This window comes from Acanthopagrus latus, chromosome 3 (assembly GCF_904848185.1).
Source record: "Acanthopagrus latus isolate v.2019 chromosome 3, fAcaLat1.1, whole genome shotgun sequence".
NCBI lineage: Eukaryota > Metazoa > Chordata > Actinopteri > Spariformes > Sparidae > Acanthopagrus > Acanthopagrus latus.
Window position 1 is genome coordinate 9,574,088 of NC_051041.1, and position 24,939 is coordinate 9,599,026.

Genomic DNA, 24,939 nt, shown 5'->3' on the forward strand with positions numbered 1-24,939 from the left:
CTCTAAATATTTATATTGTCATATTACCCAACCTCAAATCATGTCTCTTGTTATAAATCCATAGGTTAACACTAGATATTCAGAGGCTGGAGTTATGCAGTCTCTAACCAGGATTAAACTCAGACATCAGGTTCGCGTGTACAACCTGAACGGAGAGCAGCGCAACAAACCTGAGGGGGTCATCAAATCCCATCTGACTCCCTGGAAACGTGCTTTACAAGTCTATGTGGTGATGACAAAAAAACAAGCCAGAGTGCTCTCCATGCAGGTCTACCCCTCTCCACTGCCCACACACACTCCACACCACCATCCCACGCGCTCTCAGCTCTGCCATAATGTTACTCTTTTATGATCTCATTCTATCTTCTCACTCCTTTTACCCACGAGGATGTTTTGTCAGCGCTGATTAAATGTCAGTGCATTTCTGGTACGTAGGTAAGCTTTGATTCCAGATCGAGAAGTCGTACTGAATATAATAACATGGCGGCTTGTGACAACGTGTCTCATGCACACAGTTTAGAGGGACGTTTTGAACACACATACTATTAAGCACCCACATTTGAAATATCTTTCCAGTCTCTATCTCTGTTTATTCATGTTTTGTGTTGTTTATGAGAAAAAAAGCAAATAATTAATTGACAGATATGTAGTTTGAAAAAAAAATCCCAAATTGCCTAATTGCATGTCAATAGCAAATTGTTCACTTTTCATAAAGCGCCATCATCAGGTCAAAATCCAAAATTTGTCTGGTAAATTACCACTAACAATATTTTCATCACCCTCGGCTGCACTTTACATTCACTGCTACTCAGCAAATGTTAGCACGATGGTGAGCATGGTTAACATTACACCTGTTAACATCAGCATGACAACACCGATATTGTGAGCACGATCAACACACGTCAACATAAGAATTTAGCTGAAAGATAACAGAGCTACAAGCATGACTGCACACTCTAAACCTTCTACTGTTTGTCGGCAGTGATGCAGACTCGAGTCGACTGAAGTCTCTGTTTTGATATATTGCAACTTGACTCGACAAGAGGGGGACCTGACTTTCCCTAAGGACTCAATTTGACTTGGCACAGCCTATGACTTAAATGATTTTAAGTCACACGTCTGGTTGTTGGTGATGTTAATGTTCCCTTGCTGAAGTCAGTATATGAATTACTGTCTTTGTTGAGTGTGACCCCTACAGAAAGTGGTTTGAGAGACAACAGCCTCTGTCATCAACAAGAGCATCTTGATCTATGCAAAATGCACGCTCCACATTTCGACTCCCCTCTTTGTCCCTGCACTGCTTCTCATATTCTGTTCTACTGCCTGCACTGCTCTGTGAGCAATGAGGCCCCAATAAATGATAATATTCTGTAACTCCCACAGCCTGCCACAAGTCTATAACTGCAGGGACTTGGTGTTTTTCATAAATATATTTTCACTGATAAATGTGCTCATGAATGTGCAGAAGTACAGGGAGACAGAAATCTCATGATCGGGCTACACAGATTTGTCCTGGTCCAGAGACAACAACAAGATAATTTTATCTCTTTCCTTTAATGTCTTATGAAATTAAATAATCACCAAGACACGAGGATATATTTTCAAGTAATTTTCACGCTTTGATGTATTTTGAGATTCTTGTAAAGATTAAAAGCATCATTTAGGCCCATTTATACCATTACCTTTCCTATGTGACATGCTGTCATAGTGCCAGTTTAACAGCCTGTCAGCTGTTGCTTGTGTGAGACAAGCCAAAACGCACAAAGTCTCAGGGGCCACTGTGAAAGCCTCGAGACTTCACTGTAAATGTGTGAAGCGCCGCTGAAGAAGAGGAGTCGAACGGTCCACGAGTTAAAAACTGAACCGCTGACAGACTGAGCACGACCTCTAACCTGAGGTTAAGAGAGCTGTGTGAACATGAGAGTAAAAGTAGCAGCGAGCGAGTGCGGTCAGGTCGGCCTGACCTCAGCAACCTCTGCATTCAATCTTTCCTCCAGAAGACTTTAAAAGTCCACAAAAGCAAAAATCAATGCTTGACCAAAACTTGCCTGCTCTCTTCTGGTCGCTGTTTTTTTTTATTTCTTATTTTTACACTGTTGTTTTTACATTTTTACACCTTGCGGCTACATTTGTGGTCAATAGTTTACATACGCTTATATGGCATGGCTGAATTTCTGCTTTATTATCGACAGCAATATGTCGTGGTTCCTTTCTTGTGACAAATGTAGTTGCTGTAAGTCGCTTTGGACGAAAGCGTCTGCTAAATGCCCTGAATCTAAATGTAAATATAAAGAACATGTATATAGTGAGTGACATATGGCCAAATCTATTGTGTCAACGATATATACAGCAACCTGAGTGATCAATTTTGGTGATTAAAGAAGGTTGTGTTGATCGAATTTTCTTTGTAACTTTGGCTTCTTAACTTCTTCTGAGTGATTCTGATTGATAACAGCTGGTGACCATTCTGGGCCCATTTTAATAAGGCTCATCTGATAAAGCCATTAGTCCACAAACACCAAAATGGGAGATTCTAAAGCTCAGCATTGATCTGAAAGAGCACGTTATTGATCTGAATGAGTCAGGACGGTCACTTGGAGCCATTTCAAGCTTGGAGAAAATTGGTCGGGATGGTTGAGAGTCAACCCAGTCTTGTGCGCAGTTGGATTTCTAATGGGACAATGATCCCAAAACACACATCAGAAGTGGTAATACGAATGGCTACATCAGCCGAGAATTGAGGTTTTGGAATGGTTTTCCCAAAGTTGTGCCAGGAAGCCAACAAATGTAGTTGAACTGATCACTAATTGTGTCAAGTGAAGATGTTTAAAATTCAACCAGAGGACTACCAGAGGCTTGTTTCTGGCTTTAAAAGCACCTAACTGAGGTGAAAATGGCCAAAGAGACATTTAACCAAATATTAGAATCACTGTCAAGTGCTGAAACGAAAGCAACTAGACTGGATGTTTCACCGCTCATCCAAGAGGCTTCTTCAGCACTAACTGCCATGAGGAGAGACGCAGGCTTTGTAAACTCTGTGTGGGAGTGTGAGCTCTGAGTTTCAGGGTTGTTAGAGCCACCTCTGGGTCGTTGACCTTGGCCTTCATGTGGGTTGCTAAGGCTCGGCGAGGCCAGGTGTGAACGGTTGTTAAGCTGCGTGTGGAGGGAACTCAGTGCTGCAATGGAGGTGGGTGATAATAATGTCACAGGCCACCTCCTCTGTTCAAAGACGCTCGTTCTAGTCTGGCATAGACGGATTCCTTTATTCCTCTTTCAAACTATCTGCGTTCTCTGGCCACGATGTTTACGCTTTTGTCCTCAAGGGAATGATTTTTCTCCTTCAGATGTTAGAGGACAGCAGAGTCTTTGACCCGAGGAGTTGTCCCTCCTGTGTTGTGCCGTTCGTTTATGGAGATGTTGCTTCGTACAAATCTGTGCAGTCCTGGCCGCATTTAACAGCACAAACTACATTACTGTGTTCATGGCTGGGTGTTTTGTCCTGAGGATGGACAAGTTTCTGGTTTAGGGTGTTGGTTGGTTTAAGATAAGGCAAGATAAGATAAGATGATCCTTTATTGATCCCCCAGGTAGCACGGCAGTACAGCGGGAAATGAGTGGCAGCACAAGGGTGAATTTCAAAAAATAGAAACAGTAATAAAGAGATATTGGGAAGAATATAATAACAATTTGATCACAAATATATTATTATATTATATTATATTATTATATTAAATATAGAACATTAAAATAAAGATAACCATACTACATGCAGTAACTGTACTTGTGTGTACATGACATGTGCAATATATAATACATGTCTGAAATGATGTTTATTAAAGATCTTCCTGAGTTTCTCAGATATTATTATTAACTTTATTATTATCATTATTATCAGTTTAGTCCAGAAGCATTGTCTGTTCACTGTGTGTCCACACGGGGCAGCAGATAGTCGTGATTCAATAATCCATTTAAATCTGGCTGTAATGCACACAACGTCCGCATGATGGCAGCAGGAGAACAGAGAAATCCTGCTGTGTCTGTTTTCTGCCTCCAAGGACTGCGTCGTTCCTCCCCGATTACACAACACGAGGCCGGACGTTATCTGACATGTGATATATTCCTTAAATCAGACAGTTCGATACATTTTTTAAATCAGCGAACATGAGTTTAGTGGCGGCTGACGTGCAGGCTCATCGCACGCTGCAGCAGGTGGAGGGACGGATTTGAACCTCTGTACCTGTGTGATTGCTGGAGATGTGAAGCCAGCTGTGCTGATGTGAGACGACTTGTACTGTACTGCACGTTTAGTGAAGGCTGCTCCTCCTCAGCATGCAGGAAAAATCTGAAACCAGGGCCTGCATGGAAAAGAGCTTTATGTCGCCTGCAGATCAGAGTCGTGCAGCTGCACCTCCCAGAATTTGAGCACAATATCAAAATGAAAAGGCTTGAATACCCGCCTGAGATCGATCTGTTTGAGTTTTGATTTATTGTGCTTTGGGGAAAAAAATAATAACAATACATTTTGAAGATTTCCTAATACTTCTATCACGTGAGGTGATAAAAGAATACAGCAGCTGTATTCTCAACAGTGTTTTCATATTTAGGCTACTTAATTAACAAAATGTTGGCTTTTTGATTTGACAGAAGAGATTCTGCGAGTTAAATCCCTGAAACAATTGAACACGATTAATACGCGATCAAAGGGACTCTGAATTAGAGCCATTCCTCCTTAAAAATATGATCTATGAAGGAACAACTTGAGCCTGAAAATGAGCGTGAAGCGGATTTGTCCTTACTGACGGCGGTGACACTGACATGATGGTTGGCCTGTTATTACTGGTGCATCTCCATTAACGCCCACAGAGGAGAAATGTATATATTTAGAGTAAAATCCCAAATAATAATCGGACAGTTTCTTTTGAAACGCGCGATTCTATTAAAAAAAAAAAAAAAAAAAAAAAAAAAAACATTTAAAATCTTAAAATGCTCAAAAATGATTAAAATAATTCGCGAGTTTTTGACAAAAGAACATAAAACGAGGACAGTGCGGGTTAGCTGAGGCTCTTTGCGGGATGGAGAAATTATTTAAAACAATCAAATCCTGTTATAAAACTTCTCAAGGATATAAACTTTTAATATAGAAATATTAAATGTATTTAGGCCTATTTAAACTTATATCCTTTAAATTAAAACATGTCTGTAAACTTGCTGCCAGTGAAGTCTGAAGCTGCACCTGTTGGTCTCATAATCTCCTCATTACGAAATGTAATTGCACTCTTTATGTATGCACGCTTTATTTCCATGTTGTTAACATTAATGTCCAAAATCGAATCAGACTAATATCCGTTTTTCTTGTTGTTATTATTACAAAAAAATGGTTAGATTTACAATAAACAGAGAATTTAAATAACCTATTTCATAAAAAATGACCTAAAATTCTTAAATAGTATCAGATTAAATAGGGTTCAGGAGCAACCACAATATCAAAGTGATATTCAAAAATTAAGAATATTTTTACTTTCTTTCATTCTTCTTGGAGGAAGTTATTTTATTTTATTTTTTTAAATAATTCCCTATTAAAATCTCTTTCATGGTCTTTTTTACACTAAAGACTTGTTTAATTAATCTGGAAATTGACATAAAAAATGTCTTATATAATGAAGTAGAACTTAAATTGTACAAGTATATTTATTTATCCATCTATCAAGTCTTGTGCCTCATTCAGTGTGTCTGTAGGATCCATGTCAACCTAAAGGAGCTGCTGCAGGAATACTAAGTGGCTGGCTGTTTTTAACAGCGCGCATCCAGTCAACTAAAAACTTAACTTCACCCCTATGCTATTATTCAACGTGTATTTGTATGGGGACAAGTATGTAGTATAAACTGATGCCATGAGCCACAGTATCTATAGCCAAAGCTATATTTGCAATGCCCATCCCAACATGGGCCTTTAAAATAGGAAAACTCAACAATACATAATAAAAGAACAGGAGAAAGAAAAACTGAAAAACTTAGAAAAGTTTTAACAGAGACAAAATGGGTAAGATAATAAAGTCAAGACAGTCATGAGGCTTGTATTAACATTCTTTTGCAGTCTATAAACTCTTTTAACTCTTAAATCTGACAATAAAAGTGTTTATGTTGCAGTTATTAACACTTAAATAGTCTCATTAACACTGACGAGGACTTGTCAAGGCCATATTAACTAGTCTTTATTGTAAGGATCTTAATATGGAAGAAAATGCCTTTAAAAACACTTCCAGATGTAGTTAAAACTTGTTAATTGAAGCATTGTCTCTTTTTTTGTGGTAACTAAGATCCTTTAATAAACAATACAAAAACATCAAGTGAAATGCTGCACAAAGCCCTCATGTGAGTAATAATCACACAAGATGTTTAACTGATCTCATTTTGCTTCATCAGCTGTGAGAAAGACACCAGAGACGCCGAGGGCATCACCAAAATGCAAGGAAGTAAAAATGATCACCTGATCTCAGACGATCAGAAAGCACTGAGGTCATGGTGTCACTGGGATCTAAAATGAGATGCTGCATAACAGGTGCTTTTATTTTCTAGAATTTAAAACTCAGAAGTGTTCGTAGAGATCTGTGACCTCCTGATTGAATCAGATTCTAGCAGCAATTCTCCAGTTTTCACATGACAGCAGAGACTTCGATCTGCAGCCACAGTCTTGACTGTTCACATTATGTAAATCCACTCCCAACACATTTCACAGGAGGAGTGATGGGGAGCCGGCTGGTGCTCCTCTTCATGGACCACCAGTTGACTTGATGCTCAGGCTTTGAGGAGCTTGGACAGTTTTGGCTGTCAGACAAAAAGTTCTGTATTCCAACAGCCACAGATCCTCCTGCACTTTATTCTTCATATTATTATTGTATTTATTCTCTGGTATTCCTATATGTAAACACACATAATTCCTAAAGAGGCTTGCAACATTTCTGAAATAACTCTGCCTTCCATCTCATGAAGGACCCCTCTTTCATTTATTATACACCACCATGTCTCATTAAGCTCCTATTCAAATCAGAGGTTCCCCATTTGAATATTTGCGCGACGTGGGGGTGAAAGGGTGCCAGGTCGCTGCGTGCACGGGCACAGACACACACACACACACACACAGGCACACGCATTGAATCCTTGTGGCCAGGCAAAAGCATCCCAGCTCACATTTACAGTGACACCAGGTGAGGTTGTGTGCGCGTCACCTGTACTGTACCGACATTTGGCTCCGTAAAAGCGACGTTTTTTGACGCACATGTGCGCCGCCGCTGTGCTCAGCGAAGCCTGCAGGGTGTCTGGGGGGGCTGGCAGCAGTAAAACAATGGAGGGGTGGTGAGGGTGCTTTACTGCTGTCGGAGGGTCTGAGACAGACTGTGACCCACCAGCCAAAAGACTGTCTGCTTCTCACGGCCTGTGCGCAACGCGTTACGATTACCAACAGGGCAGCGAGCGATCGTTCCGCCTCTCTGTTACGACTTTAAGGGAATTAAAGTCAACTGCGATTTTGTCAGAAACGACAAAAGTTAGATTCTAGTGTCGTGGCCATGGCAACGGAGCCAGTTATATCAACCACTTCACGTCTTAAATAATGTAATTAAAACACATTATCTCCTGATACATGCAGCAGCAGCAGCAGCACACAGAGGGCACTGTGCTTTGAGGTGACTCTCTTGTAGCCTACTTGAGTATTTACAGGCACCACATCTCTGTAGGTTTTACTCCAACACACAGGCTGGGACAAGTAAAATATAACCTGTTGTTAAAAAAAAAAAAAAAAGCTATATCAGAATTATATCCAACACTCAAACTGATCTTTTTCTGGAGCCTTATAAAAAGTTTTGATTTTTTACTTCTGTATTTCAGTTGACAGGCATCTTGAATGGGAAGGGTAATAACTGAAAAGTAGTGCTTGTACACTTTCTATAGTTCTGAGCAAACTGACTTGTATAGGTTTACTGCAGCTACAGGCCAGGAGAGGAAAGTAATATTAAGGGCCGAATCAAGTTCTCATTAGCTCTATTTGAACTGGCTCTGATATATTGCTGTTCTTCAGCCTGTACTGTATATTTGACTTCTAATGTCTCGACAGTGTTCAGGGATCCCTCCTCTGTTGCTCCTCTTGAGGTCTTTCAGTTTTGGGAGAGTTTTTCCCTCGGCTATAGCCGATCATTCATGAACTGCGAGTTTAATAAGTCACTCCAGGACAAATCTGTGATTTAGGGCTGTATAAATAAAGTTTAGGTGCTGTTTCCTAGTAGGCTTCTATTACCCCGTCTCAACCGAAGTCAACCACTGCTGGATCTGGGTTGATCCAACCCGTGAACCTTTTAGGAACCGGTTTGCTTCTCCGCATGCATGAGAGCCATTCATCCAGATTAAGTCTCCGATTTCCCAGCATTGCTAAGAACAACTATGGTCGACTGCATCCACCATTCACAAGTGCTGCTCCTGGCTTTGATTGTCATTACTGCATGGCATCCATGACTGTCACTTCGATACGTGAAAACGGTGAAAACCTTTTGCTTATCCTCCCATGGATAATTCAGATGACATTACACTAGCTCTGTTTTTTTGAAAATAGCAGTCATACGTAGCTGGTCCTTAGTCATGATTAATCTGCTCCCAAAGTGGTTCTTTGTTCTATACCAGCAATGTGTTGGTTCCATAGCAGGCAACTGGCACCGAAAAAACAGCACTCAGACTGCCTTGGTGTCGAAAATGGGTTTCTGAAGCCTACTGGGATATCTGAAGTGAGGTGAGAGGTAGCCTACAAATATGCTACGGGCACAATGTTGATTATATACTGTAAAATACCCACGCTTAACAAAGGATACCCAGCAACACAGATAAATGTCTCTGGACCGTCCATGCGTAGCAACAGCAGAAAGACACAGCTAGGCCACATTGTACGTTAATATCCGTGAGGCCGTTAGCAGAGCATCTCTCGGCTCCGCCAGTCCTCCGTCGATTTACAGCTGCTACAAACTACAGCTGTGTTTCACGTTTAACGTTGGTTTACTTGTGTCAAGATGTTTCACTGCACATTAAGAGGGAACTTCTTTCTGATGGCTAAAGATATCAGAAATGTGGGATAGGAGAGAGCATTTCTTTGATAAAACGTCATAGTTTCAGCTTACAACTAATGAAAGACCCTTAAAAGTGAAGTTATAAGTGGAAAGTCACACACTGAGTCCTTAGCAGTTTTATGCTGGTTTTTACCAGGTCTTTTATTCTTTAGCCAGTCAAGTCAAGTCTCAGGTCAAAATGGCTTATTTCTTACCTGGAGTATCTGATCTTTATAGAAAGAAAAGATGAGGCACAACTTGTCTAATAATGATATTGTTGGCCAATTTATCTAACCTGTTAAAAAGGAATGGCAATTCATTTTACTTGGATCTTAATTAGCTTATGGATATTAAGTGACAATATGTAATCAAACAAAATGCAAATCAGTTTGTAAAAAAGAGTATTTTTTAACTTCCTCTCAATGATTAGAAACACATTACCTCCTGCTCACTTTTACATAAGGAAATACTGACAGCTGGTCAAAAAACAGGCATACTTGAAATCTCAAGTGCCGAATGTCAAATTGCAAGTAATCAAATCAGCGACACGAGTCGACTCCAAGTCCAAGTCACGATGACTTGAGTCCACATCTCTGGCAGGCTGTGAAAACACCTCCAGTGATGTAGCCCGACAGTGCTGCCATAAATGCTCCAAAAGTTAAATGGGGTTTGGTCCAGACACTCTGCAACCCCCTATTTCTGGCAGGCAAGTGGCCCAAAACAGTGAAGCACATTTTTCACAAACTGGCGACCCAAAGTGTATTCTAACAGTTTACAACAGCTCCAAAATACCACTAATAGATCTTAGATAAAACATTTCTTGCAAGTATTCAAGAATAGGTGTATTTAGTCTACTATCTGAAACATTATCTGAAACATAGCCTACATTTGCAGTCTGTGCCAAAGAGGCGCAACAGTTGGGCCTGTGTGTGTGTGTGAAGGTACTTCCCCACACTGACATGGTCTAGACAGATCAACATGACTGAGTTAACCTATTTAATGCAAATGATGAGCACGTCTACGGGCTGCACATACAGACTGAGACCTTAATACAATAAAGTTTGAGAGGATTCGTCTTTCATGGACTCAATAGATTTCTGGTGCGATTATCATGATAATCAGCCGAGCCGGAGCGCCTCTCGAGTCTGTCTCCACAAGTTTCAGCTGCAGACAACGGCACCTTTGAGATATGTCAATTCTGGGTGAGAAGCCAGATACAAAGACTTTCGACGTTTAACCATCTGAAATATTAAAAGGCGCAGTGTGTAGTTTTGGAGAGGAAATTCACACTCAGAGTGTTAATATTTACAATATCAATGAAGTAATACAGACGTTTCCATAACTGAAAAAATAAGCTGTTCTCAGAGGAAAAAATACGGTCCCCAGAACGCTGTTTGAAGATAGATAGAAAGGTGGCAGGGTCCGCCACCTATAAACAAAGTAAAACAGCATGAATCCTCTTCCTTTAAGGTCAGTTTGTTTATTCCGTTTACTCAGTGATGAAAGTGAAGACAGTTTGTTGATTTAGTTTGTTTAGGTATTAAAAAATAAATAAATGAATAAAAAATAAAAAAAATCAGCCAATGAAGATCTTTCTCAAACTCTTCCCCAAAATGACATCGTGCTCCTTTAAAGTGACGTTTCTCCTCTGTGCTGCAATCATAAGTAAATACTCATATTGGCTTTCAGTGCATTTGTGAATGGCAGTTTTGTGTACTAGAGCAAAATATGAGCCCATTTAAGGGTTGGAAACAGCAAAATGTGAGACCATGGTGAGGTAAAAATGAGCTGCGTTCCATGTGGTGATAAGTTTCATTCATAATCTGGCATTTAAGTTCATCTAATAGGAAAATGTATTTTCCTATTAGCTGTGTAAAGTCATGCAGACGAAACACACAGTAAGTAAAAGCTCGTTTAGGACATGCGAGTGATGTTTGCTGGATGAATGAATGACGGTGCCACCATGCACTTCTGCATGCGTCTGTTGGGGGGCGTGAGAGGCGCTGCCATAGGTCCTTATTATAATTACATCGGCCGTCTTGCATAATATCAAAAATCTCGGAGGGTGGGAACAATGTTACCTCACTGACTCACGGAGGGGGTGGGCCTTGGACGGCGTATATGGTTTAGGACAAATGAGACGTTAAACCATTTGGAGACAAACGGTGGAGGAGATGTAGCCAGCCAGGCGGACAGCCCCAACTCTCCTGTTTGGCGAGGGGAGGACCGGGGGCTGTGGATGTGAAGGACAGCCCTGCGAGGGGAGAAAAAAAAAAAAACCCGTTAGATTTTGAAAGAGAGAAAAAAAAAAGAAAAAAATGGACGGGGCCGACGGGACGTCACGATGCGCCGTCGCCACAAAGCTCAATACGCCGCTCATGAACGCGCTCACTTGGCTCCCAGCATGCCGCACGTCCGGAGGGACCGCTGCCTACCAGGAGCTCAACCAAACCCGCATCTGCATCTGAGGAGGACACAGTAAGAACCGTGTTTTGTGTTATGAGTGATTTTGTTGGCATTTTGAGTGCGAGTTTGTACCAAAAGAAAAAAAAAAGGAAAAAAAAAAAAAGCTGCAGGAGCGGCGCAGCAGAGGCGAGCATCAGACGCGTTTAGGCTGTAACACACTGTGTTATGTGTTTAAGCCCATTGTGGTACAAGTGTGGAGCTACAGCCAGCTAAATCCATCCTTCATGCTCCTCCAGTGAGGCTTTGGACCAGTTTAAGGTCTGTGTGGACGGTGCGCAGCAGCAGCAGCAGCAGCAGCAGCATCCGAGATAAAGGCTGAGCATCCTCTGACGGCAGCAGACGTGTAGTTTCACTTGTGGCTGCAGCCACTTTTGTCCGAGAGAGTTCGTCCTGAGGTGGTCAGGTGTCAGCAGAATGAGCGCCGAGCTCAGTGGGCTGATCTCCTGCTTCTCTCAAGGCCGTTTGACTAGTTAAGTCATCTTAATTAGTAGAATGAGGATCTGCATTCCCTCTCTTACTGCCTGGTTCACCTGCATTTTGAGGAGGAATTGACTCCAAGAAAACACTAAGGAGGAAGCTTTTATTTGACTTGAAGTTCTGGTTATGTTTTGGAGCCCGCGAAGCAACGTTCAATTAAAATTTGAACCCTTTCTGTGATGCTGACCCGGAATCAGCCACATTCTCTGTTGTGACTCTCCCAAACATTACATAAGTCCACGTTGCACCATTTCCACCAGTTCGGCTCGCAAACTGGACGGACAGCGAACACTAATTGTGGATTTTAATGAAGTGTAATTACAACCTTACATTGCCACAGGCCTGTCTTTTTGGTGGGGAGTCACGGTGGCCTCGGGCAGTGCAGTGCAACCTTTCACAGCTCGGTGTTGTGTTGTGTTGCGCTCGGCCTGTTTCCTGTCAGCATATTACGCACTGAGGAGGGAAAAGCATGTTTTAAAAAAAGATTGAAAAGAAGCAAAGGTGATTATTGTACATGAACCCAACAGCGTGCGGCTGCAGCCTGGGATTATACAGTACAGTAGCAGCATAGAGCTCTTACATAAGGCCCTGCTTAATCTGTGTGAGTGGAGAGTCAGAGCCCCCATCTCATGCGTGTTTTATTTCTGTAGTGCTGAACATTTCCTGTGGCATTTGTGCTTAATTACAGTGAGTGTATTTGTGATCGAGGCGCCGAGCTGCAGCTGTTTAACTCACTCTACTTAAGGACTTTTCTTTGGCAACAGAAAAACAGATTCCCTTGTTGTAATCGGGCTTAATCGCTGAGGCCCTTGAACTCACGACTACAGGGTCCAAGCCACGATGACGCACGGGCGCAAATCGTGTGCAAGCGAACATGACTCTGCAATCAGGCCGAACAGGTGCACGCAGGTGAAAAATGTAAATCCACCCCCGAGTTGTAATGTTCGTTAGTTGGGAGAGGAAAGGTGGGGGGGGGGGTCTGCAGCAGCATCTCTGCTGCAGAGTCAGTGGAGCTGCAGGGGCCCAACCTACACAAACTGGACTCGCTCGGGGCTCTCTATGACCTAGTGGGCAGATTTCCCACGCAGGGTGTTTTCCGGGGATTTTTTTCTCCACACACACACACACACACACACACACTCGTGCGTCATTCAGCCTCCCTCTTGGGACGTTTATAGGACTTCTCTCCCATCCCCAAAATTCACTTTTTTACCTTTTGTGTTTTATTGCAGAAACGTTCACCTGAAAGACCAAGAAATGAAGACGATGACTTCATCCGACCTCCAGGTGAATATGGACGCTCTCTCACCTTTGGCCCGTGGATTTACTTAGAGCTGCGCGCAATTTTAACAGGCTTACAGCTACTCGATGCAGGGAAAATTAGGAAAATCCATACAGTGTAACACCCAACATCCTCTCTGACACACACACACACACACACACACACACACACACACACACACACACACACACACACACACACTGGAAACCAAGCGTCCACGCAGCAGCAGCACGCTGTGTGGAACTAATTGATTACTCCTGGAAATCATTTTAAAATCCTTTCTGGATCCTTTTTCTGTTCCGCTCACATTTCGCAGCATTTACAGCAGCCTTTTATGCTCCAGACAATCTATTAAAGCAGAACGTTTCTCACCGTGTTGCTGCCAACTTACAAAAAACTACACAGAGTTGACACCTATGACGCCTTTCTTCTTCTTTTTTTTCTGTATATTGTAGTGCGCGTCTTAAACAGCTCCGTGATGTCTCGCTGTATCTTGTGATGTAATCTGCGTTAGAGGTTTCCAAATGCATCAAACGTTAATTAAGAAAAAAAAATACAGTTTTAATTTAGTGTATTGAAGACAAGTTGTCTAATTACAGCCGCTCGCAGTGGAGTATTTTATCTAATTCTGCCTTAAATCAACAAAAAGCTCAAATTATATCAATTTAATAACCTAAAATAAAAAAAGAAATGGAATGAAATGAAGCATTATAATAATTATTAGTTTTTCAAATTAGATTTGAGAGAATTTTAGGGAGAGCAAAATCTAAAAGCGTCTTAATATAAAAACGATCATTACGCCACAGTTTCATGCGACACGAAAAATCAAGTCGGATTTTTTACATTTTCAGAAAGGAAGAAAATCCACACACACTCATTTTTTAAGCCACTTGAACACATAAGCTGCAGCAATACACACACACACACACACACACACACACACACACACTAGAGAGGAGAAGAAGGACAAACACGTAAATGTCAAACACAAAAACATCAAAAGGCTGTAAGCTTTAAATAAATACAGTGTAAATGTTGAAACGTGTGAGTGTGTCACGGCCTGCGAGCGTAAAACAGCAAAGTGACTCTACTACAATGGATTTTATTTGGCGATAATCCAAAGCCAGCGCGCAAGGAGACGTTTTCAGGAAGCAGCCGTGATATAAAATACAACCTGTAAAGCGCGCAGCAGCAGCAGCAGCAGCAGCAGCAGCAGCTGAGCGTTGTCCTGTAATATTATTTACCTGTGAACAACCTGCAGCTCTTCAACTGTTTCTGAGAAGAAGCGCTTGATTTCCACGAAGCTGTAAGAAGCAACGTCCTCCTCATAGTGGCCTGTGTGTGTGTGTGTGTGTGTGTGTGTGTGTGTGTTGGCGTGTGCCATCACACCTCGCCGCAAACGCACTAATTGAAAGCCGGCGATGCCTGTGACGTCACTCGCCACTCTTATCACTCTTTCGCCAGACCCCGTTCAAAAAAAAAATAAAAAATGGCACTTTAAGGATAAAAATTAAATAGAGGAAAGCCTCTTTTACTGTATGTAAAATTTTGGACTAACACACTACAGTGTAGTCGGTTGTGTGTCTAAATAACGTACTTTTTTAAAAATATAATTGTGTATTATAGATATTATGTTCAAGTATAGGTTAAATAAATACCTTAAATATTCAAAATATTATAAGCATCTTGCTGAAGTATCTTCTAACACATTAATTAAATGTGCAGTAGAGATGGCAGGGTCTGGAAATATTGCTCAGTAGTATAAATTAGATTGTTATCCACATTGTTGCCACATTTGTATAGATTAATTCATATAGCTGCCCTAATTTAATCAGTTTAACTGCAGCACTTACACATTCAACCCTTTGAGCTTAAGTGACAAGGTATTTTGTCCACATTTAGGGAATATTTGAGTTTAATTTGAATTGTGTTCGAATAATGCTCAGCAGTCTTTGAACGCTCGCCTGTGCAGTAAAAATATAAGCAGACTTGTCTTTAAAATAGACTGAATACCGTTTATATACCTTTATATAGTGCTTGAGTATTTACCCCTGCTGTAAAATCAATGCATGCGTTCAATTTTCAGGAGATTTCCCATTTGCATTCAGCTCTAATATTTTCTTTACAGCAGTATTTGTGTAAACGATTCCCCTAAGTGCTATTTCATCCGCGGCTTCTGGAGCCCCCTCATAAAGATCTTTATTGTTGTTGTCTTTAGTTCACTGGATAGTCGGCTATAATGCTTTGTTTCGAATTCCTATAAGGACCCATTCACATTTCAGTCATATAAAAAAAAGACACTTAATAGCTTGGAAAATGTGTTTTCTCAGCAGTATCCCCTGTGAATCTTTAGTCATGCTTGTTTTTTTCATCTCATTTCACTGAGGCGTTTTTAACGCCATGCGATAAATCATCTGCACTAACACTCCAGATTTATGACCGTTAATGTCATTATTTCCACCTCTGGAATAATGTGAAAAAAAAAACCCACATTGAACGAAGCTTTGTTTGGGTGAATTAGCCCTTTAAGCATTTTTCCCTGTCATCATTTGCCCTCACAGGTGCGTCCGACGTTGTGCGTCACTGAGAGCTGCGTCCGCAGGCCTGAGGGGTTGTCTGTTATCTTTGGTTATCTAGCTGTATGAGTGACGTACATTCTTCATAAAGCTAGATAACCGAAAGTAACAAGAATCCCATTACACGCCTGCACGGAGGAAGGAAAAGCTAAATAAAACGAACAAGCGCCAGCAGCAGAGAGGAGTGGGCTCGGACGATGCCAGCCGATGACGTGAAGGTATGAAGCTGTGTTACATAAGGTGGGGAGGGGGCTCTCAGAGAGGAGCTAATGAGCAGCAGGCAACACAGATAATCAAGCGCCTCTATTCTCACAAAACACATCCAATCTGCTTGTTGTACACGTAGTCATACTGGTGTGGTGAGGTTTAGTTTTTGTGTGTGAATATTTCCTCACACAAACTTGTCTCGAATCAGTGGCATACAGGGTTGCAAAGGTATGAAAAATTAAGAGAGATCACTGTTTGACAGTATTACGATGCACGTGAACACTATTATTATCATTATTATCAGATACAGGGACTCTCAAAGGATTGCAAACTGAAGGGTTTTATTGTTTAAACAGGCACTTTGTCATAATTTTGCTGAATACATCCCCACAGACATGAACCTTGAGGTGACAATTTCTGTGAAGCCCATGTCTAAAATGTGTTACATCAATATGAACATACTTATAATGTGTCTATAGCACTGCATCATCATAGTTATAAGCACTCATGAATATTTATTAGTGTTACAGCATTAATCAAGTCATTACCACTCCAGTGTCTGTGATAGACATATAGACGTTATAATCCATTCACTGTATGTTAGTATACGTTACTAAGTATGTTTTTAATCACGTTTTTTAAGATGTTCTTCTTTCACTTTTCTTCAACAACGACCACTCACAGTAACTTATAACCAGCTTGTAATGTTTAATATCTGCCTTAAATACGGGGATGTTATTACTTTACTGAAAGCACCCAATGGCCACTTACAGTAACCTAAAACGAGATTGTAATGCATTGTAATAGTGATTGTAATGGCTTACAATTATAAGAGCGTTAACACACTGCGATTCTTACAAAAACAGTGAGTGAACAGGATTTATAAAGTACTGATACTTGACCTTGTAAGTCAAGTATAAAATGCTTTACAATGTGCATTTTGAATATGATCATACAGCACTAGGTGAATTTTAACCACACTGGGAGTATGTTCATAATGTGTTATAACACATTATAGACATGGACGATACACACTGTACATGAGATACAATATACAATAACTGTCAGTTTTCATGTAACCATATACCTTGAAAACCAGTGTATCAGTACAACATCAGTGGTATAGAACAAACTGTTTAGCCACAAGTTGATGAGGACGAAAACATAGAAGTTCAACATTTTAGTTGTATCACTCATATGTGAAACGACAAACACAGCTAATAATAAAATACACACCGGCTACTATTTGTGCAGCCAAAAAAGTGTTTTCATCTCTTGAAACACAGAATCTACAGGAGTCACGTCATCGTGTCCACTTGGTAAACAGATTTTGGAGACACTGCGATGCCTCCACCTCTTTTAATAAATCAGCCTTTTTCTCTCCATAAATTACCTCCCATTGTTTTACTAGTGTGGAGTTAATCCTTCAGTATTCTGTCCAAACATCGAGCTTCAGGCGGAAATGCATCAAACTGACAAAAGTGCAATGAATCACTGCAGGGATGCAAAGCGGAAAGAACATAAACGGCAGGACAAGCGTTGCTGACTGCGACCCAAAAATGTGTTCCCACGGTTTTTAATCTGCTTAAACTAAACTGTGTAGCCAAAATTGGACACTAAAGGCTGAGTCGAGTGTCAAGTGTGAGAAGGACACAAAACTGGCAAGTGTGCCATTGACAAACATTTTTTTTTCATGTTCTTACGTGGCAAATCCCACCCATTGATAACGAGAAGTTGTGAAATGATGCTTTAATACCGCTTTATACTCAGTAGAAGAGGATTACTCTCTGTGCCTCGGAGATTTAAAGCCTTGAATCCAGTCTGTAATTTTTCAAGATGAGTGGCCTCTCCAAGTGATCACAAATCAAATCAAATCAGGTTTCCTGTGAGGATGCTGACACTGATACAGACTGATTTGCTTTTAAAGATTTAAGACTTTCGCACCCTGAAAATCCCAAACGTTTTTTCCCTTTTGTCATTGGCCTCTTTTTCTCCCTTCCTCCCTCTTTTTTCTTAAACACAATACACAGCCATACATGCACAAACACATTGCGCACGCTCGGGAATTTCTTTGTCTAACTGCACTTCGTTCCGGCCCTAATCTGATTCTAATTAGACTTTTTTTTTTGTTTTTTTTTGTCTTTTCATTAATGCAAGATAATTGGCTAAATTTTGGTTTTAGCACAGTTTTCTCTCCTGGATCCTTTTTGTTTTTTGTTTTTTTAGGAGGGAGATCTGTTTGTTGTTGTTAGATGAGGTGTGAACTACACTCAGCTGCCGCCTTTTACATTCAGACACCTGCTAACTGTAACTCCACATACCGGCTATTTTTAAAAAGTGTGCACAAGTATTTTAGCCAGTTAGATACCAAATTTAATAACCAGGCAAGAGACACAACCATCTCCTCTATTTTGGGAGAGTTTAAGGGTTTCGGGTGATTCATGAAGGCTGATAATGCAGGTGCTTCATGCAGAAGCTGTGCTGGTGAGAGAGGTGAAGCAAAACAAAGGACACCTTGAGAGGCAATTAGCAGCACTTTGCCCTCATTTAGTGTCTCCCTCCAGTTGATGCTCTTCCGCAGTTGATTTTGCTGCTTTTCCATGCAGACTTTCTCACAAACAAGGGCGACAGTGTGGCGTCAACAAGACAGTGAGGGAAAATGTCGCGTGTCAATCCGTCTGTGCCATTTTTAATGAAACTTTGTTGAGTATGAGCAGCTTCTAGGAACGTAAAATCTGCAAAATTAAGATGCAAACGTGTTTTCATCTGGAAAAATCACTTAGCGTCTTTGAAAATAAGGCTGTGAGATCTGATCTTAAAACTTTTAAATACCGCTCCCTTTTTCATGCGCCTGTTTATACAGTATCAACGCCCGCAGCTAATTAAGATTTATCCAGCTCTTTATGTTTTTAAACCTTAATTTCTGCCAACAAACAATAGTTTTGGTTTTTTTTTTCTGTTGATATGTTCAGGCCAAAGTGTCATTACTTTCCCCTACATGCACACTTCCAAATCATCCTTCTTCCCTTTTCTCTGCTTTTTCCCCTTCATTCATTTAATTTTATTCTTTTCGTTTTTTCCCAGCTTGGATTCTCAGATGGCTGGTTCTGATTTGTATGCATTTGCATAATGAATGTCATTTGCATGCTCAGGGGCAGACCATACCATGAGAACGGCTGTGTTGGTTGTTTGTGTGTGTGTGTGTGTGTGTGTGTGTGTGTGTGTGTTCATGCATGGGCACATGTGTGTGTTTGGATGTGTGCGCCGTATATTAAGCACATGTAAATTACACGTTTTCGTTTTTTTTTTTTTTTTTTTTTTACACAAACAGACCATCACAGGGTGTTGTGTTTCGCGCCCACACTGTACAAACACTTTGTTCTTCCTCTCTGACATGTGAGTTTGTGTGTGTGTGTTTCTTTGTGTGTCCATGTGTGGGAGAATTCCTCCTCTATGTGTGGCGCATGTAGGGCAGCAATCTGACGATTATGCCTCCTTCTGTCTCTCCGCCTACCCCCCCTCCACCCCACCCGTGTTGGTAACCGTTCAGCAATGTACCGACTAGAAGAATGAAAATAAGAATCTCCCTCCTCAATCCCATAATCCTCCTCTCCTCCGACCCCTCCCTTGCCAGTTTGTCCTCCTCTCCCACACGGCAAGTCACAGTCCTGCCACCATCTTAGGTGTTAAGACTGGCACAAAATGGCAGCTGCAAAAGAGGGGAACGTGGATAGCCAGCGCTGCACCTTCCCCCCACTTTATGTTGGCGCCCTCCATCCTTTCCGCGCCATTGGTTGCCTCAAGACAGTGTTAATTACTGCCAGTGTGTTAATTGTAGAGATCGCCCCAAGAGACATGCGGGGAAGGGATGAGATAGGAGGAAACCGTAGAGCCGGTGGCTTTTTCAGTGTCGGCAAGCTGGCATTTTTAAGGGCAGCTGCGGTTCCTGCGTCGCTTTCGTCGTGCCCGTAGTCCCTCTGCAGACGTCGTTGACGATCGACCATTTTGCGGTTTTCCACACACGCTCTGAAAATATTCCTTTTCGTCTGCTTGTTTTTTCTGGAACGTTAATTAGATTATTCCGAGGGTTTTCGATTAGAAAGAGTTGCTCTAACTGGCATTATTTCATGTGCATGTGGAGCATTCACACAATATTTACGCTGCACAGACAGCTTCGTTTGATGATGTGAAGAAGAAAAAAAAAGAAAAAAACACCTACACGCTCCCTGACACCCACAAGGAGCCGTAATTAGCAACACAGTGGTCTTCATAAATCTCTGCTTGTTAGCACATTTAGTTTTCTCACATGTGCAATAGAAGAAATGTTGCTTTATGGATAATTTAACACAGGATCATTAACTTTTACTGATTTCTGGATTGGAGGAATGTCTGAAGTTAGGGGTTGTCTAAAAAAAATAATCAGATAATCATCTTGATGAAGGAAATACGTTGCAGGGTAAATTATTTATCAATAACCACATTTCTGGATTTGAGGAATGTCTAAAAGTTTGAGATTTTACTGGAAATAACATTTAAATAACCTCCCTAATGCTGTAGAGGGAAATCCTGCAGGTCAAAAGTATTTTATTCACTTATTTTCAGCTTTACAGTGTATTTTTGATGTTTCACAAGCCAACAGATCAGATAAATGTCTGTTGTGTAAACAGTTACATTTCAGGATTTAACTGTAAATAAGCTACATTAACATACAGTTAGTTCTCATTCTGTTGCTGTTGGATGAAAACCATCGTGCCAGCTTTTCTGGTCTTGCTTTGAGCATTTCTGACACACAGCCTCTAAATTTTTTAAAGGTTTTTACAAGCCTGAGAAACGCAGCCCTTCAGCTGGTGTGAAAATATTAAGATTACCCTGATTTGGATTTAGGAGGTTTTTGTACAACATTTGAAAACCAGCCAACCACAGGGATTAGGTTATGAGTGACTCCTCCACCTATGTGTTAAGGGAGGAAACAGTGTAGTGACTGAGAAAGGCTGGACGGAGGAAGGAGGAGCGGGGGCCAGACAGACGAGGAGAGGGGTCCCTGCGACAGTGAGATCTCAATAGTGAGAGGCCTTCTTTGTGTTTTCTGTGTGAGGTTTATTTTGGGGGGCGCAGGGGGCTCTAAGAAAGGAGGGGAAGAGGAGAGGGTGGGGATCCTATCCTGGGCCCTCAGACAAGCGGCACATTGTCCTCCCCAATGTGTGGCGGCACTTGTGGCATAACGCCATTATTTAGGCCAGTGGAGGGAACGGGGGTCTGGAGACCAGCTTAACCAAAACTCCAATTAGACCCGGATCGTCCTGATTAATGGACGAGGGAGATTGGTAAACAATGCCGGCCATTGTTAACCTAACCCCCCCCCCCTCTCTCACACACACACAAACCCCTACCCCACTGATTTCTTTCACACAGCAGACCCTCCATCCTCACACACACGCAAACACACACACACACACAATTTGTCCGTCATGCCAGTGCTCAAAGGCCTGCCATTAGCATGCTGCTCTTGTTTTTTTAGTTTTTCGCAACCTCAATGTAAAGTTTGTGTCAATCCTCACATGCAAATAGGCTTACACGTGAATTATTAATCTCCTTATACATAAATGTATTCACTTTAATTGATTTTTCACACAGCAGTGTAAAGTTCATGGCAAAAAGTTCACGTTTCGCAAACAAACGATGACAATTTTTTTTTTTTTTTAATTCTTTAAGATTTTGCTAATACATTGAACATTAACATAAAATATGAGTACAAATGTAACACTTTCACAAGTTGTACATGGAGTAAACTGAGGCGTCTTTTCTTCAAAAGCAGTGGCGGGCGCTCGTATGTTAATCGTGCACCATGCGATGCTCGGCTCTGCATTTCAATACGTCCCACTTTATTGTTTTTTTTAAGCATATGCGCTGAATAATTAGCCACCACATAGTCCAATCAGGGGCATGCCAATGTGGGGTTGCCATGGCGACCCCATCAGTTCTTACCCCCAGCCCCCACTCACCCACCCTCATCTACCACCACCACCACCACCTCCTCTTCCTCCTCCTCCTCCTCCTCCTCCTCCTCCTCCTGCTGCTGCTGCTGCCTGGCTGCAAACAGGACGGAGAAAAATAAAGCGTGGGAAAAAACACTTTGGTGGCTCAGACAATGATAGTGGGGGTGAGGAGGGGGGAGGAGGAGGAGGAGGAGGAGGAGGAGAGGAGGAGAAGGAGAGGAGATGTTGGTGATTGGGAGAGCAGCTTGTGTCTAGACTGGCAAATACAGACATGGCTGTTTTCAGGAGTTTTGGGGGAATTGTTGTTGGTACATTTTACCGCGTGTGTGTCTCGGTTGTTTATGCCATTGAGAGTTTGGTCTTTCTGTTATGAGTGTGCCATCTACGGGCAGCGAATAGGAGCTTACAGTCAAGTGTTAAAAAGGCCACTCGGAAAGGCGAGCAACACCGAGACAAAATTTTGCCATGAATGTTCGAGTCCGTGCACATGATCCCTCACTCAAACATCTGGCTACAACAATCCTCAAATATAACATCATCAACACTTCGTAATAACCACCATTAATAGACAGACATTAATGTACAGTTAATTAAACTTAAATCAGTAGTTTCCAAACATTAAAATGCTTTGAAAAACAATCTATATACAAGAATTAGGAAGCTTTGTCCTCACCCCCCCCCCCCCCTTCCACCAAGTAATATAGGATATGTGTGTGATGTGTTGGGTAATTAATTGCATATGTAGATGCCGTTCTTCGGAGGCTTATTTAACCGAGATGGTCCCCTGGGATCTATATCTTTTTACTTGTCTCCGCTCCTATAATGTAAATGCAGTGAAGTTGAACACAGTAGAATCAGAGCAACTAGGGAATTGTTGGGATTTGAGCCAACTGGTTCACCAACATCATTTGAATAAATTATTAAAAATGCACACACACACACACACACACACACACACACACACACACACACACACACACACAGTCTTTCTGCTCCACATACTGTACAGGCATTATCAGTATCAGGACATCTTGTAGCTTATTAACAGGCTGTTTTTGACCTCTCCTCTGTCTCTTCTTTTAAGGTGTGTGATCCATCTGGAGTTGGGAATCATCTGATTTTTGCCCCTCCGCTCTTTGGACTGTGAGTCACACAGGACTACGTCGTTTACTGCTGATATACTGGCGGAGATGCACGGATTCTTGGAAAGCAGCTGTCTCCAACGACCTGACAGTGGACAGAGTTAAAACTGTCAGTGGATACAGGAGTCAGTTTTTGCTGCTGCTGCTGCTGCTGCTGCTGCTGCGACAGAACATCTTAGTGACGAAGAAGCAAACCAGAAGACTTTGATACAAGTGGACAAACTGACATTTGACCGTCACAAGGCTGAAACTGTGAGAGTAAAGGACTTCTAAGTGGATCTGTGTGTGTGTGTGTGTGTGGTACACTGTGTTCTTGGGAGCTGCACTGCACAGCTGTTCAGGAAACATCTGCACTAGATTTTCATGTAGGTCAGAGATTAGATCACTCGATCTTGATCTCTCTCTCTCTGTCTCTCTCTCTCTCACACACACACACACACACACACACACACACACACACACACACACACACACACCATCTAACAAATTGTTGCAATGTTTTTAATTATTAGTTTAGTTCACTAGTTAAACAATAGATGCTCTTAATATGTTAGATCTTAAATTGTTGATTTTTTAAATGTAGTTTTGCATGTTCATTTATCTTTTCTTTTCACTTATCTTTTAAATCCTAGCGAATTAGCGATTACATTTATGTATTTGTCTCATGTTAAACTTTAGATGTTTCAGTTGAGTTGTTGACAATCTGTGTGACTGGAGTACTTGAATGACTTGAAATTATTTTTCTGGAGCAGTGTCAAAAATGTTGATCCATCAACTATGAATTTCATATCAATCCTTTACTGTTTTTATATAGCAGGTTTTGTTTTTTCGCAATTTACCATCTCATAACTGTATACGAGAGTACATTCCGATTTAACCGCAGTATAACCTTTGTTAATCCAGATGATTTACAGTACAAAATGATTTGGTGGTTTAAATAAGGTCTTGTAAATTTTATTCAAAAGCCACCAATCACTACATAACATTTTTTACTCTGTGTATAATACCTTTAGATGGGGGCATAATTTCATTGCAACATGTAATCATTTTTATCAAATTGTGTTTTTACTTTTAGTGTATGTCTAATCAAGAGAGTTTTGTGCAATTATAACTACAGTATATTAACTTTTTTATCTATGCAAAAGAAATGAGTGACAGTTTTTGTTATGTTTGCACTATTTGTGTGAGTGTTTGCGCGTCAGCAGCTAATGTACGGGTTTGTCTGAGAGGAACGTGGTGAATGCTGATGTTTTATGAATATGCATGATATGAGCAGAGGTGCAATGTGTGTGTTGTGCTGTTGTTAAAGAGTGTTTTTTTATGTTTTATTTGACAATCAGTCAGATAAAGAAATCTGGATTTATTCCACAACCCCACATTTTAATTCCACATTTTGTTTGTTGAATCATCTCTGACAGTTTATTATGATTACGCGAATGCACTGAATGAGTTTTGTTTTGATCTAATGCTGGAGAACTTGCGGATATGTGCAATACTATTTTAGAGGGATTCATGTAACTGATTTTATCATAATGCACTATGATCTTCTGTTTCGGGAGTCTTATAAGCTTGATTTGCACACGAGCTGCTGTTAATGCGCTCGATATTTGTTGTACTATGCAACTGTGTCTTCTGCAGTTAATCAATAAAAGTACTAATGTTTACAATGAGACAATTACTGTCTATGTATGTATTTATTTCACAAAT

General features: G+C 41.1%; 1 long non-coding RNA gene across 1 annotated transcript; it reads left to right on the plus strand.

Moving 5' to 3' along the window:
• The first annotated feature begins 11,368 nt into the window (after positions 1-11,368).
• LOC119017436 lies at positions 11,369-24,897 on the plus strand. The gene is made up of 4 exons (XR_005074426.1): positions 11,369-11,564; positions 13,262-13,316; positions 15,873-16,105; positions 23,175-24,897. It is a non-coding gene; the product is annotated as an uncharacterized LOC119017436 (long non-coding RNA).
• Positions 24,898-24,939: the final 42 nt, after the last annotated feature.